Raw genomic sequence first — 16,444 nt, forward strand, 5'->3', positions numbered from 1 at the left:
AAATTTCTTATAATTAAAAATATGTTCTAATAAAATCAGGTTACTAAAATTAAGAGGAAAATAATTCTAATAAAATTAAATAAAAAAATACACGAACACCTCAGCGTATCACAAATATAAACATTCAAGAATGACAAATAACTGAGGAACAAAGAAGGACTTATGATGAGTGGCTAATCTATTTTTTCTTTGACTCCAGAAACATTTATTGAGCCTATGCCATGAGACAGGTGTCTTCAGTCTTTATCCCTCCCTCTCCCTCCCTCCCTCCCTCCTTTCCATTTGTCACGTGCCTCCCTGTCCTGGAAAGATGCTGTCAGGCGCTGGTGATGCCATGGTGAAGGTGACACGGTTCTTGTACCTTCACGAAACACAACAATCTGGTTCGTGAGTCAGCCCTGGACACAGCAGCCTCCATGAGAAGCCCCATCGACACGCACCTCGCACAGGTGAGCCGCGGGTGTGAGTTTCTGTGGGAAGGCAGAGGAAAGAGGGCCTGAAACGCCCGGAAGTCTTCCCAGCAGTGTTGGTAAAGAGTTTAGGCCTTGAAGACCAAGTGAGATTTTGCTAGAAGGAGCCCGGAGGAGAAAGGCACTCTAGCCAAAGGCAGAGCTCTGAATGGATGCAGCGGAGGGGAAGAGCCAGGAGAAAGGGGGAATGGTCGACCAGCTGTCCTGGTCTCCCAGGGTGATTTACCGAGCGTCCCTTACTGTTGAGCCTTTCTGGAACGTTCCCACAACCTTGAACACTTAGCAGTCCTTTGCAGGGGCCCATGGGGCCTGCTTGCACTATTGGGTCTGTGAGGGATAACTCTTTGGCTACGTGTCAGGACACCTGGGGGTCTTCAGGGTCCTGATCACAAAATGACCATGATCCTAGGCAAATGGTGGAAATGGCAAATGGTGGATCCTAGGCCTTGGAGGAAGTGACCCTCGTGGCACCTGTTCACCCACCACGCCTGGGTGCGTGCCCCTTGACTGGGTGTGCCCGTGTCATGCCTGTGCCAGGGCAAGGACTCACTGTGGAGACTCAGTCACTCACTCAACAAAGGTCCGAGGGACCATCTGTCATCTTGAGCACATTTGCGCCTAGAAGAGAACACACGGCTCTCTTCACTATCGTTTGCTCTGCTTTTTATTATTTAGTGTATTTATATTGGGCTTTTCCAGGATATCTGTGGGTGAACTTGCTTGACATCCAAGAAAAATGATTTTCGTCTTAGTTCACCTTTAGGTCCAAACTCATGGGAAGTACTCTTCCTGCGATAAATGAAATGCTTTTCATTCTTCTTTCTTAGTTAATGTTTAGAGATTCATTCCTTACTGCACACCTAATATACGACGGATACCTTTCAGTGGTCTCTCCTCAGCGAAGACTTTTACTTATTGGATGCATTCATTTCTTTATCCAGAAACTTTTCACGGAGGTCTAGGGTGTGCTCAGTAAACAGAAGACCCGTTCTTGCCTTCACGGAGCTGATGGTCTAGTGAGGGAGTGAGGAAATCCCACAGATCATTGCAATAAGAGGTAAGAAGCGACACGGGTTCTAAGAACCCCCCATGAGAAGGTTGGAGAGTGGGGAGATCGCTCCTGTGGCCGGTCCTGGGGCGCCTTCCCCGAGGGACGCTGGCAGGATCTATGGGACCTCAGGAGCCAGAGAAAGGAGGGAAAAGGCGTTTGGGGCAGAGGAGCTATGGGCAGAGGCAAGGAGAGGGGCAGACCTGGACTGAACCTGGCTTGGCCAAGGCCGGGCTGGGAGGTTCATCTTCAGCTAAGCTTTGGCCATCCTGGGATGGCCCCAGTGCCATGCTGAGGCTGGGGTCTTCCTTATGCGGTCCTGCCCTTGTTGATCCCCATCCCCTGAGGAAGAAGTAGGAGGTAGGAAACAGGGAGCCATTAGGTCTCCAAGAAGAGAGTTACAGGGGACATCTTTGACTTAGGTACGCAGTGGACATAAACAAAGAAAAGTGACAAAAAAGGGCCAAGGATGTCTATGGACATTCACACATTCAGAGAAGGGGAAGGTCTGAGACCTGGGTTTCCAAGCCAGCACCCAGCTCTGCTTTTTGCTTCCTGGTGTCTACACTGCAGGCAGCCAGCTTCCAGCCATCCAACTACCCCATCCTTGGACTGTCATAGAGGGCCCACTGCATGCAAAGAGTGCAGGGAGACATCAGGTCCCCTTGTTCCTCTTAGGAACAGGCTGGGCTATCGCCCATGAGTGATGGCAGGGCTGTGTTTAGATTTGCACTTACCTAGTTTCGAATCTGTTTTACATGGTTGAGCTGCGTCTCTCTGGCAGGTACCTCCTCCACCAGTACCGATAAGCCTGGGGGCTTCATTCACCTTGGATTTGGGGTTGCTAGATTGTACGCAGTTCACACAAAAACTTGACTTAACCCTGACCTTTCCATTCACCCATTTATTCTTCAATGTATGATCTGACAGGCGCAGAGATGTGGTCTGGACCCTCTCCCTGCACTCTGGCAGGGGCAGCCGCGTCACCTCCAAGAGCAAGGGGACACACTTTAGGAAACCACGTTCTGGGTCATGTGGCTTCCCATTCTGCAGGTTTGCAGACAGTGACCAGCTCTCTTTGGCCTTCTGTCACAACCAGGGACAGTGACCACAGTGAAAGTCTCCCCCGCTGTGCTAAGTCAAGCTCAAGTCTGAATAATTTCCAGCCTCTAGTTGGGCTCAATCAATTCGTCAACAGAACCATCCAAGTCCACGCTTTATTCAGTGCCTTCTGGTGCTAGATGCCATGGCCACTCCAGAAAATTCCTAGGGTCGGGCCTCTTCTCGGACAGAGGGAAGGACCGTTGCTAAATGTCCACGGAGCACGTGCTCGGTGCAGTCGGTGGGTCAAGGAAGGTGTAGGGCGTGCACTCCATGCACCAGAGTAGGTAATAAGCCAGACGCACGTACATCCCATCCACAAGGTGCTGTGTGCCAGGTGCTGATGGGACACAATGCATGACCACAGGTGTGTGGAAGATGAGCCTTTGAGCCTGGATCTTAGGAATGGGGAGAGCATCAACAGGTTGAGAGAGAAGAGAGGAGGGCTTGCAGGGTGGGGCAGCCTGGGGCCGTGGGCAGACCGGCTCTTCCCAAGGGTTTGCCCAGGGAAGGCAATCAAGGTTGAGACAGCAGTGTGAAAGGCGGAGCCTCGAAGTCGCCTTCTGGAAGCTGGCTGGAGAGTCGCTGCCCGGGGAAAGGAGAGATGGGAAGCTAGTGGGGCCCAGAAGCCTCTTTGCATGTGGGCAGCGCCCTTCCTGTGCTGGGGGAACAGAACCTTTGGGAACAGCCACGTCCTGCTCTGTGATGTGTGCTGCTTGGCGGTGGGGACCTGCCCATAGCACCTGGCTCTCCTGCCTGTTGACTGGCCAGGGGGAAGGTGGCTTCTCCTCGGAGGAGCTCAGGGGTCAGCAGGATTCTTGTTTGTGCCACTCCGGTGTGTGCTGGGATGGCCCCAACGGGAGCTGAACGCACGACTGCTGGCCCCGGAGAATCTGGCTCAGGTCAGTTCTCACTTACAGAACATCTGCCCCGTGGCTGAGACCAGGACAGTATGGGGGAGTCAGGGACAAGGTGTCAGCCGTGGACCCAGGGACTCTCAGCTCGGCGGGACTTACCGGCAGAGCCAACCGTGGTGAGTGGGGTAGCTGCACAGGGCTGGCTGGCACCAGGCTGAGGGGAGGGCCACCTCAGTGTCCCTGCTTTGTCCTAAAGATGGGGGCTGGGCCACGGGGCCTCCCTCTCATGGCTTTGCTAAAGCAGCAGCCATTGCTGTCTGCAAAAGAGTTGGCAGACAAGACTAGCCCTGAGATAAGCGAGTAGGTTTTCAAAAATGTTTCTGATGGTCTCCTCAACGGAAGCTCAGGGTGGATGACTGCTGAGGAGCACACACATCTGCCCATGTAGCCTGGGCGGCTGTCCAAATGCCTCTGTGCCCAGAAGAGAGTCCCACAGAGGAGTCCACGTATAGGAGCCAGCATAGGGTGTCAGTGACCGAGGCATGCATTTTCTTCCTTCATCATCCGTATACTCAGAGCCCCCTCCCCCCCACCCCGCCCCCCCCAGGACAAGGAGCTAACTGAATGGTGGCTGTGCAGGGCAGGGAGGGGGGAGCCGGACAGCACATGGCCCCTGGCCACTCTCTAAGGTTCCTGGGCTGTCCCCCCACTCTAGGGGTCTAGGTTGCCCACTGAAGAAGGGAGAAGGGAGAATAGAGAAGAAAAAGTGAGATCCACGGGCACATTGGGCTGTCAGAAAGCCCAGAGAACAAACATCACAACCAACCCGGAGAAAGGTGGGTTGAAACAGAGATCGTGTTGGACTGACCTTTGAGTCTGAACAAGAGACAGAAGCATGTAGGAAAGCTTTTCAACACCACCCTGGAAGAAATAAAAGCAAGGAGGGACAAGTTGATTGGTCAGGATCCCTGTAAAGAGTGTGCCCTCTTCAGGCTGAAATAGGTCCACAGTGTATTTTAAGATCTGTATGTATCAGGGGAAGTTCAAACCGACAGACTCTGCCTACTGTGTTGGCCGTGGCCGTTGAGACTGAAGTATTTGAAAGCATGGAACACAGTCCTTGCCTAGAGGAGCAGGAATAACCAAATAAAGACAAGACCTTATGTACTAATCTTCCCAGTGAGCAATCCCTAGTTTCTGAATTACGAGGAGGTCCATTTTTCAAAGTATTCCGAATTTTCTGAATCCACTCAAGTTTACTATTATTTTTTATCAGGTAGGATGGTAACCAGTGTCCGCTTCCTGGGCACTCGGGAGTCTTCAGACCCGCTAATGCAGGATTCAAGGACACACAGCATTGTCATTGGGAAGGGCAGCAATTAGGAGAGTACCACCCACCCTTCATTAATCACGGTTTCTGAACTAGAGATACAGAACTTCAATCTCGGTGCAAGAATTGCAATCGTGTTTTGAAAATACCCCAAATTCTGGAGTGCCTGGGTGGCTCAGTCATTCAACATCCGACTTCAGGTCGTGATCTAGTGGTTTGTGAATTTGAGCCTCACGTCAGGCTCTGTGCTGACAGCTGGGAGCCCGGAGCCTGCTTCAGATTCTGTCTCTCTCTCTCTCTCTCTCTCTGCCCCACCCCGCTCTCTCTCTCTCTCTCTCTCGGAAATAAACATTAAAAAAAAAAAAAAAAGAAAATACCAAAAATTACTGAATAACCCCAGCATGGGTGTAGAGTGGTGTAAGGCTTGTACCCAGGCAGCAGAAATGGTGACTTTTTTTTTTTTTAATTTTTTTTAACGTTTATTTATTTTTGAGACAGAGAGAGACAGAGCATGAATGGGGGAGGGTCAGAGAGAGAGGGAGACACAGAATCTGAAACAGGCTCCAGGCTCTGAGTTGTCAGCACAGAGCCTGACGTGGGGCTCGAACTCACTGACTGCGAGATCATGACCTGAGCCGAAGTCGGACACCCGACCGACTGAGCCACCCAGGCGCCCCAGAAATGATGACTTTTAAATAAAAGGCTTAGCACGTGCATGGGGGCTGCTGTCTGCACAGTCAAAATACAAGGACATCGTTTGGTATGGAGTTTCCTTTGCTTTGACAAACTTCATGCCTTTTTGGGGAAGGGCGAGCTGATTTTCCAAACTCCGCCAACACTCTCCCTTCCAGTCACCCCTCCCGGCCCCGCCAGTCTTTGGCGGAATGTGGGTGATCTGGGGGGATGCGACGCGCAGGGGGCCCAGGTCACTGGAGAAAACTGAGTCTGAACCAGTTTCTGCGCACCTCCGTCGGGGCCTCTCCAAGAGCCCGCGCGCTCGGGCCTCTCTCGGTCTTAAGAGGAGGCTCCCGCCTGAGCCGGCGCTGGGGCTCTCCCGACGAATGCTAAGTAGCTCCCACTCATCCGTGTAAACACGGGCGTCCTGGCGTTTCCAACAGGCATTATGCAAAGTGATAAATTGCCCCTAGAAAGGCCTGATCAGCACGTGGGCGCTGGCTCCCGGCACCGGGCTCCGCGGAGCCCTTGAAGTCGGCTGGCAGCTCCCGCAGATCGCCCGCGGAGCCCCCCACCCCGCCCATCCCCCCGACCCCTCTGGCTCTCCCGCCCCGGCCGCGCGGGGCGCACCCCGGGAGCAGCCACGCCCGGGGCCTGCACGCGCGCGGCGGCCCCGGTGGCGGGCGGGGAGCGCGCGTTTCCCTGGGTTAATTAGAAGCCGGAGTCGCTGAGCCCCGCCCGCGGCCCCGCGCTCCGCCCGCCGGCCTTTGATCGCCCGCGGCCCGCGGGCCCCGCAGCCCGCGCCTCGGCGGGCAGGTGGCGGCAGCGGGGCGCGGCGCGCTCCCCGCCACGCCGCACATCAAGGCCCGGCCGGCCGGCGGGCGCCTTCATTAGCAGCCTGAAATTATAATATTATGTTAAAGAACAAAGCTGCTCCCCGGAAAAATATGTGCTGCATATCTGACAAAGATAAATTGGATTATTCAAAATATTCCTGATGAAATGTTACATTTTGCAACTAATTATCAATCTGTTTTATCTGCAGACCAGCTGGGCATTTTTTGTGCATGCGAGGCCTGCCTCCGCAATGATCTTAAGATGTCACCGTAGCGTTTACATCTTTTATTTCAAGATTTAAATAACTAGGAAGTAGCTAATGTAATTCACTGCTGAGAAGAAAGGCGAGTTCCTTGATTCCTTTCCAAAGCGATCTCCTCCTAATGAACTTCTTTGGACTGTGAGTAATGAGGCTTTATTCAAATAATGTTTAAGGAAGGCTCTGTCAGAGTAATTTCTAAAAAAAAAAGGGGGGGGGGAAACCAATGTTTAATACATTTAAAACATCTCTATTCATAGGATATTAGCTCTGCAAGCCCACAATAGCCAGTGAGACTTCTGTCTTGCTCATTCTGCTGAACTTGGCCGCGGCCAAGCCCTTCGATGCCCCCGCAAAGCGGAGGACTCGGCCCTGCTTTTCATCCGGCGTTTTCTAGAGCTAATATGTTTAAGATACTCTGGGTTGTTATAAATCCTGGCCATTAAGAAGATGCAGCTTTCTGCTCTTGTCTCCCCATCAAAATCTCTCTCCTGTTCTGATCTATCTTGGGGATTGGGTCAATATAGTGTTCTTGTTGTTTTGTGAACATTTTATGGTTTGAGGCAGCAGAAAAACAGAAGCTGACAGTTTCTTGGCCGTTCACACTTTCCTGGAGGGCAGGGGGGTGGCTGCAAAGTGCACTCCACCTATACGTTTAGCAGTCAGTGCACTTGTTCTGCTGTGGCCGAGGCATTCTCCACTTGGATGAAGGAGAAAGACTCAGCTCTCGTGTGTAAACACACAGAAGTGCTTTCCGACCTGCTCTGCTCTGTACTGTGTTTCAGCGACTGCTAGAAGGGTATCCCCACAGCGAAGCAATCTTAGATCTTCAGCCAGAGCCGACCCTTTGGCGACAGCGGACGGAGAAGGCAGCGCGGGGCTTCGTGCCCATTGTACAGACGAGAAAGCTGAGGCTCAAGGAAGTAGAAGCAGTGACTTGCTCGAAGGTACCCTGGGAGGCAGGGTGGGTGCAGGGCTTGTAAGCCTCTGCACAGCCCCCCACCCCCCCACCCCCCGGGCTCCGACACGCATTCTAAGCGCTCCACTTAGACGGATGAAAGATGAATTTATAATTGATGGGAGGAACACGTGGGAACCTGTCAGGATGTGGATTTCCCTCCTCAGTTGAGAGGTCTTCAAAGTGGTTATGAGGGAGCATGCCAAGGAAAATCAAGCAGCCATTTTCCCCACTAAAAATGACAGAACGTACATTCTTCTTGCTTTTCTCATTGATTTCATTCTGACTGCTTTTCCATAAAATTATCCCCAGACAGGTTCTCAGAGCTGTCACGAAGCCATTTGAAATTTTGCATGAAGCACATTTATGTGTGCATTTCTATATCTATCTAGATAACTCCCCCCCTCCCTTATTTGGCTCGGTTAGAAAATGTCTTTTGTTCAGACTGCAAAAGAAAATTACACCTGATCTAACTCCCTGCCTGATTTGACTCCTGGGTATTTTATTTTGACGTTCCTATATTAATAGTCAAATTGGAGTGCTCAAAAACATAAGGACTTAACACCGACTGGACCTCCCTAAGTCTGTGCTTTCTGGTGAGTCTCACCTTCCGTTTTTCAAATGCTTGTTTCTGCCAAGATGCCTCTTTGGTGAGAATCCATGGTGGTCCTGGATGTGGAGGTGCTGGGGACTCTAAGGGCTCAGAAGGGACCCCACTGGCCTTTGGGTTTTCCCAGTCAGTCTCCTGGGTCTTTTGCCCAAAGTGAATTTTGGGCTTTCATCAGATGATGGGGGTGGGGGGTGGGAAAGCCTGAATGGAGAGTGTAATCTCTTGTCACCAAGATGGGAGATAACTGTTTGTAAAGTAGCAAATACTGGGCCCTGTTTTTTTTTTTTTTTTCCTAAAAGAATTTCTAATCTGAAAATTGTTCATTTATATTTTGGAATCGATAAAAATGGTTTTCGTTCTCTCTTCTGTAGAAGAGTGACGTGTGTGTGTGTGTGTGTGTGTGTGTGTGTGTGTGTATGTGTAAATTATTCAATCATCTTAACAGGATGTGGTACAAGGAGATGCTAGAATTCTCCCGAAAAGTTTGCTCTGTCTTTCTTATTCACCTAGAAGGCGTCTCTGTCCTGCATTGGTGGAGGGGACCGTCTGGGTTCACAGCAGCACTTTGCAAAATTCTTTAAAATTGTGTAGATTAAGGGTTGGCCACCGTGCCTATGAGGGGCCGGATAATCAGTACATTGGGTTTGCAAGCCGTGCTGTTACAATTACTCAGCTGTGTCACTGCAGCTTAAAAACAGCTGTAGACAACATGTAAAGGAATGAGCGTGGCTGTGTTCCAATAAAACTTTATTTATGGGCATTGGAATTTGAATTTTATATGATTTTCATGTGTCATGAAATATTATTCTTCTTTTGATTTTTTTTCAGCCATTTACAAATGTAATAACCATTCTTAGTTTGTGGGCCATACAAAAACAGACGATGCCCGGATTTGGCCCACAGGCAATGGCTCGTCCCTGCTGCTTTGGAGTTTGAGGTGGGTCCTTCTCGCTGTTCTGCCCCCTTGGCTGCTCTTGTAGGAGTGAGTAAATAATGCTTTTTTAATTTAATTTAATTTTTTTTTTTACTTTTACAAATTCGTATCTGCTTTCACAATATTAAACTCTCTCTTAGTCGCCCCCTCGGTTTTACGGAGACAGAATCGACCTATAACATTGGATAAGTTTAAGGCATGCCACGTCATGGTGTGATAGAAGAGTATATTGTAGAATCATGGCCACAGTTCACTTCACGTCCGTCACTTCTTACAAGACGCTGTTTCATGTGATGGGAACTTTCAAGGTCGACACTCTCAGCAACTTTCAAATACGCAGTACAGTAGTGTTAACCAGAGTCGCCACGCTGTGTATGATATCCCCACGACTTCCTTGTTTTGTACTTGGAAGTTTGTAGCTTTTGACCACTTCTACCCATCTTCCCCCACCCTTGCCTCTGGCAGCTGCCAATCTGTTCTCTGTACCTACGAGTGTTGCTTTATTTGTTCGTTCTTACATTCCACGCCTAAGACGTCATATGGTATTTGTCTTTCTCTGTCTGGTTTATTTCACTTAACATAATGCCTTCAAGGTCCATCTAGGTGGGTCACAAATGGCAGGGCTTTCTTTTGTTCCCGGCTGAGTAATGTTCCATTATGTGTATTGACAGCCAGCACTCGGCATAAGGAAGGCTGTCGAGCGTCCAGACCTGCCCTGGCTCACAGCCTTGCATCCCTTTGTGACATATGCTTGCCCTTGTGGGACCTTCCCTCTCTGCTCCAAGTGACTTACCAGAATATGTCTTCTGTACGCGTAGAGGGCTGTCCCTAAGAGGAATTTTCGTGAATGAAATGATCTCTAGCCCCTTCACAGCCCCCATGGTAATGGGCCAAACACAGAAGGAGTGTCCAGCTTTGCTGTGGAGACCAGACAAGCTGCCTGGGGGCACAGAAGGCCAGAGGACAGCGCAGCCAGGTGAAGAGAGAGAAGAGAGCGTCCGCAGGGCGCACCTGCGCACAAGGCTGCGTGACCCCCGTGCAAGCTCTGAAATGGTCAGGATGCACTAGAGCCCCTGGGTCTCTCTGAGGAGCAGGGCTGGTGGCTTAGAGGGACCAGCTTATTCATCCTGCATGCTGGGACCCAGCCACAGACAAGGGACAAGCGGCCTTTAAACATCAGGCCTCAGAGTTGGGGGCGGATGTCGCAGCTCTGGGGAGGGATGCCGGCCAACTGCCAGTGTTGGAGGACGTGATCCCATTTCCCTGGCCATTTCCAAATCCCCCCCGCACCCCCACCATTGTCTTCACTACATCTTTAACCCCAGATGGCACTAGCTTTGCTGTCCTTGGGGGTTCGACTTAATTTGAGCTTTGACGCCCATCGTGCAACCGGCCTCAGAATTTGGGCCCCCGGAGTGGCAGGTGGTGAGGATGTCCCAGGGCTGAACGGGATGGTTTCCGGGAGTCTCCGCCCAAGGGCGCTTACCCCAGGGACCTGCTTTTCCCTCGTAGCCTCTTGAGAGCAGGCTCTGCGAAGCCAGGGCCCGGTTCCCGCCGTCCAGGCCCCAGCACTGACCGGGTGCAGGGTGGAGCCCAGCCAGCATCGTCTAGTCCCGAGAAGCAACCAAGGGGGAAACACGGGATGGTCTGTGGGGTGGGACCGATCTGCGACACAGAGCTCAGCCTCTGCTCTTGACTTTGGCTTTGCCTGAGCGGTGACTGGGGCTGTATCTCCACAAAATGGTGGAGAACCTGGTTTCCTGCTAGGGCGTGGCTAGTTGGCTGGGAAATGGGAGACTAGGCCAGACGGCGGGAACCGGAAATTCTCCCACTGTGGCCACAGCTTCTGCAGCCGGTCTCCTCCTGATGCTGAGGACAGGTGTAGAGCTCTCCGTCCATGTGACTGAAGAACAGGGGCTTGGAGGTGGTAAGTGGATGTTCCTAAAGTCACCTTCTGGCAGAATGGGGCTGGGGCTTGTGGCTCAGCCAGGCTCGGAGGACCCACACCCGCCAGCTAGCTGAGTGGGGGCTCCACTCCTTCCTTTTTGAGAGCAGGGATTTTATTCCTGCCTCTTGGGCTGTAAAGGGTTTGTATTGCTTTCTTGTTGCTCCCCAGATACAAGTGCTGGACTGGGGGCAGAGGACATGGCCGACTCCACCCCACCTGTGACTCCTGTTTTTGCCTTCAGGGACCACGAACCCAGCTCTCTGGGCTCCCTGTGGCCGGGACCTTTCTCCCACCTTCTCCTGCTTTCCCCCAAGGATTGATCTTATTCATTCCTGAATTTCCCCTAAATTAGATCCTGTGAACATTTAGTTGCTGGAAACACACAGTGGGCAAAAAAAGGCCCGGGCCCGAAGCTGAGAGAACCCCAGGGTGGGCCTCTGAGAGGGCTGGTCCCCAGCATTCCGAGAGCATCGACAGCAGCAGCATTGATATATTCAGTGCTCACAGCACTCCGGCAAGGGAAATATTATTGCTGCTCTGGTTAATTCCACTCATGCCCATTTTTCAGATGAGGAAATTGAGGCTTAGCTAGGAAAAGTACTGGGCTCACTTTGCTACTGCTGTTGGGGTTTGCTTACGTGTATGGGCATGTGTACGTGTGCATGAGTATGTGTGTGCATATCTGTGCAAGCGTGTCCATGTACATGTATGCATGTTTACGTGTGCCTGTGTGTGCATGGTCATGAAGCCATATGTGTGTGCATATGAGTGCAAGTGTGTGTGCACATGTAGTGAGTATTTGTGTGAATATGTGTGTGCATGTGTGTATGCGGGTGTGCGTGTGTGCGTGTAAGCATGTGCACACGTTGAGAGGTTTGTCAGGCCTCGAGGAGCAGGCTGTGTGGCCTCTCTGGTCTGTCTCTGCCAGCAGGGTCCACATGGAGGCCCAGGAATCTGGGGGACATGTCCTTTCTATGGGCACAGCACGGCTGTCGGGGTGAGAGGTGGGCAGGCCTCGGGTGGAGCTGGCCCGGGCTCTGGCTGTGTGCCTGGGGTGTGTGGGCACCATTTTGAGGTCTCTCCTGGTCCGCCCGTGCCAGCCTGGCATTGGGCTGGCGGTATCCAGGGTTGTGCCGAGCTCAGCTGCCTCCCGGCCTCCTCATGGGAGGGGTTGGGGGCCCAGCCCACGGCAGCAGGTCCGTGTGCAAAATTTGAGGCCAGAGAAGATATGCCCCAAGGTGCGAAGGTGGGAGAGGGCAGGAAGGGAGCAGCCTGGCACCTGTGATGCATCTGGTTTTTTTAAAAAAATTAATGTTTATTTTTGAGGGGGGGGAGGGTCTGAGAAAGAGGGAGACACAGGATCTGAAGCAGGCTCCAGGCTCTGAGCTGTCAGCCCAGAACCCGACACGGAACTTGAACCCACGAACTGCGAGATCACGACCTGAGCCAAAGTCGGATGCTTAACCGACTGAGCCCCCCAGGCGCCCCACCTGTGATGCATCTTTTGACCTGCCCTGGGCCTCGGGCTGGCCAGCCCACCTGGCAAGGAGCAGTCCAGGCTGGTTCTGGTGTGGCATCCGTTAGCCTCATGTATCTATTTAATCAATCCATTAATTATCCAACTAATTAATTAAAATGCAATTTAAACAGTTTCTCACTGGCACTTCCCTCATCTCAAGTGCACGGTAGTCACGTGACTGGTGGCTACCAGATCCGGTCACGTAGATGAAATGTATACTTGTCGTCACAAGAAAGTTGCGTTGGACACAGAGCAGGTCTCCAAGTACGTCTCCACGGCCTGGCTCAGATGAATGATGGTTCTCAAGTCTTCAGGGACCCACTGGCTTTGTTCTGGGGTCCCATCTACACTGCCACCCGGGAGGTGGAGGCTTTCGAAGGTCAGTGGAGGCCTTTCTGGGCAAGGCCAGGCCTCTAGGTTTCGTCTGACTCATGGGAGAGGACAGGCGGAGGACAGCGAATTCTTCTGAATATGCCAGTCTCGGCCCTCACGCGTTGCATATGGTAATAATAAGCACGGGAGGTAATAAGAAAGGTCATTTGTTGGGTGCTTAATGTGTTGAGGGTTTAAGTGAACGCTCACCAGACACCATGCCTGTCCCCACTCCTCTTCACCAGCTGCCAAGGATGGGGACCGGCGTCATCCCCCGTGCACTGGTTCCAGCAGCCCAGACTCGCTGCACACCCCGCCCAGCCTGTACCCTTATGAACATGACCCTGACCCGGATGGGACTGCATTTCGGAAGCCCATTTCCCAAGCATCCCCTCAGCCCCATGTTCCTCTTTTATTGGAATAATTGTAACATTTTAGCCTGTACCTTAATACACGTACTCCTTTTTCTCCATTTACAATGACATAGGGACATTTCTGTAGGAAGTGGGGTGTGTTGACGCTTCCCATGACCCCTGCCATTTGCCCTTGCTTTTCTTTGTGGACCTGTGGACTCTCTTCATTTGGAACCTCTCCTTTCTGCTTTTTAAGCTGCCATCGTTTGGGAAGTTATTTAAGACCATCGGTCCTTGGATGATCATACGGGTTCTTTCTCCTCTGAAGAGCTTGACAGAAAACAGTTTACACTAAATTTTAGAGCTTCGTTACCACAACCATATAATTTGGCCGTGAACGCGAAGATAAGCTTCCAGCACGGTTTTCCATCGCTGCACGTCAACGGCACTTTCTGGCGAGAGGTTTTGGTTTAAAATCCCTGGTCAATCAGTGCTTTACTCTCAGGAGGAAATCAAGGAAATCACTTGGAAATGGCTGAGAAATAGGAAAAAACAACAACAACAACAAAAACACAAGCAACCCAAAGCCTCTTGGCCACAGTGGGCATTTCTGGAGAGGTAGACGGGAGGTCAGCCGAGTGCTGAATGCTGTTCCCGGCTGCGTGGCCCTCCCTGGGCACATCTGCCCCAATGGCACAGACATGGGAAGGAGAGATGGCTGTTTCAAGATGACTTCTGGGCCACCGTGGTCTGCTAAAGTCACAAAACACAACTGGCAAGTGTAGGGGCGGGGAGAAGGACTCCCGTTTCGGCTGGTCTCTAGAAAAAGGAAACAAGTGTAGTATCTGCTAAGAGATCAGTTTGCGCCTGATTTGGTTTAAATGCTAAACCCTATGAAATGATCTTAAGCAGAAAAATCAATTTCCCAGAAGTCTCAGATGTACACTGGAACTCTTATATTTGAACTAAATCTGGGTAGAGTTAAATAATGAGCTTGCTCTCTTTAAGTGATACAAATGTATTTCACGCTAGGAGTAACTCGTACGAGTGGGGGAGCTCCAGAAGGTGCCGGGGTCCCGGAGCCCCAGGAGGCAGGTGGGCATAGCCCGTGATCACGACCGTCCTGAGGGATAGCACCAGGGTGACGCTGAGTCCCAGGGATCTCTCTGTTGCGAATGAACTCTCCAGAATAAACCCATGGTCAGAGCTACATACTCGGGGAATTGCCTGCACTGATACCAACGAAAGTGAGGGACCTCCTGCCAGATCGTGGCATTTGAGAGGCTGGGGAGACAGTCTGGGGATACGCTGTGTCCTGAAGGGCAGAGGCGAAGGAGGGTCGCCATTCCTGACCCGCCTCAGCCTGGTCCTGACTCCCATTTCCTGTCTGGTTGACCTGGGCTCCACAGTTTCTCAGAGGCTCTGTGTTCCCATCTGCGAAGTGGGACTTGGTGCACCCCTTCAGTTGCGTTTCTTGACTGTCCTGGGAACCGGGGTGCGGCAGAAATGCGGTGGACGATGTGCTACTCCGAGCTCGTGATTCTGGTGGTGGAGGCGAGCAGCACAGAGCCAGCAAGCTTGTGGAAGCATTAGGCTGTGGAAGGTGCTGGAAGGAAGAGCACGGTTAACAAACTCATATGCTCCCGAGAGTCCTTGGAGGGGCTGCATAAGGTAATGCGGCCAAGGGCCAGGGAGTGTTCAATGGATGTTAGCTTTCACTACCATGGGTTTTGTAATATGATGCTTACTCTTGTCGTTAACCGTCAGGGTTTTTCATCACGTAAGGCAGGGAAAGGAAAGAGGGAAGCAAAATAGGAAACTGGGAGAAAGGAATGAAGGGGAAACACAGGGTTGGGGGGGCGGGCTCTGTGTCTCTATCTACCAAGTACAGGCACCTGTTGCAGGTTCTCCTCTCCGTCTCCATGTGGCCTCAACCCCACAACCCCCCCCCCCCCATCCAGCGAGGTACTGGGGAAGTTCTCTGGAGTCAGAGACCTCGGCGCCCCTGCCCCTGGCCCTTGCAGCGCCTCCATTTTCCCTGCTTTATCCGAGGAGCATTTACAAGTGGGGACAGACCTCTGGCAGGGGACCCGTGGGGCATGAGTGCTGGTGTGGTCTGCTCAGAAGAGCAGGAGGCGCCCCCCCCCCATGCATGTCCATCGTTGGATTTAAAAGCTGGCCCCTTGGGGTGCATTTACGCTGGAGCCAGAGTCCCTGCAGCCAAGGCATCTGGACGCTCTTTCGGTCTCCTTGTTAGTGATCCATTCTTCTTGGGAGTGTTTTTAGCAGCTGGATGTTTGCCTTGCCAATTTGGAATACGCGGGTCCTGCACCGAAGGCATCGATAACCCATGGTAGGGATGACGTGGCCGGTGTAGATTTGGAAGATAGAAAGCAGATGAGGGTTACTTGGAGGTGAACTGTGGTTTTCGATGCTCACAATGGAGGCTCTGAAATCCAAGCTCCCCCCCGAGTTTCAATGGCCTCTATTTGTTTGCTTATTTTGGCTGCTCTCTCCGCCGTTGGAATCCCTTCTCCCTCCCCTGCAGCAGGGCCAGATGACACACGTTCAGTCTAAAACCATGAATCCAGTGTTCTAGGGCCGCTGCTGTCACCAGCCAGCTGTGTGACCTGGACAGGCTACTCAGCCCTCTGGAGCACTCCCCGTGTCCCAGTCTTCAAGGCGGGGGCGGCCGTTCCCGACCAGAGAATTCGCTTCGTTTAGAGAACTTGGGGAACACAAAATGAGCTCACAGGAGACCCTCCAGGGCCTGCGAACTGAGGCAGGGAACCAGTGGGTGAATCTTTCGCACATGGTGTGTTTGTACAAAAGCCCATCCAATGTGCTTCAGTCTACTCGGTGGTGAAGCCCGCATTTAATTCACGTAGTTTCTCTGGAAAGTGCTGGTCGTACGTTGATAAACTTCCATCTTTCGACAATACCTCTGGGTGAGGAGGACTCTACTCCCCAAGGAAGGCACGACCTTAATGAGGTCAACTTGTTATCAAATGGCGCCCCAAGAAGATGGATTAGTTGACATCACGGTGGCGAGAAGCGTTCTCCCGTCTGCACTGAGCGGCAGCCTGCCGGGGGACATCGTTTTTGGCTTTTATCCAGCAGGAAGGAACAGTAAATAAATGAAGAGGTATATTAGGCTGAACCGCTGACATTTG

General features: G+C 51.9%; 1 long non-coding RNA gene across 1 annotated transcript; it reads left to right on the forward strand.

Annotated features, from left to right (window-relative positions):
* The first annotated feature begins 374 nt into the window (after nucleotides 1-374).
* LOC122231821 lies at nucleotides 375-6,589 on the forward strand. Its single transcript, XR_006209074.1, has 3 exons — nucleotides 375-449; nucleotides 1,412-1,527; nucleotides 6,527-6,589. It is a non-coding gene; the product is annotated as an uncharacterized LOC122231821 (long non-coding RNA).
* Nucleotides 6,590-16,444: the final 9,855 nt, after the last annotated feature.

This window comes from Panthera tigris, chromosome D2, assembly GCF_018350195.1.
Source record: "Panthera tigris isolate Pti1 chromosome D2, P.tigris_Pti1_mat1.1, whole genome shotgun sequence".
In the NCBI taxonomy this organism is placed as follows: domain Eukaryota; kingdom Metazoa; phylum Chordata; class Mammalia; order Carnivora; family Felidae; genus Panthera; species Panthera tigris.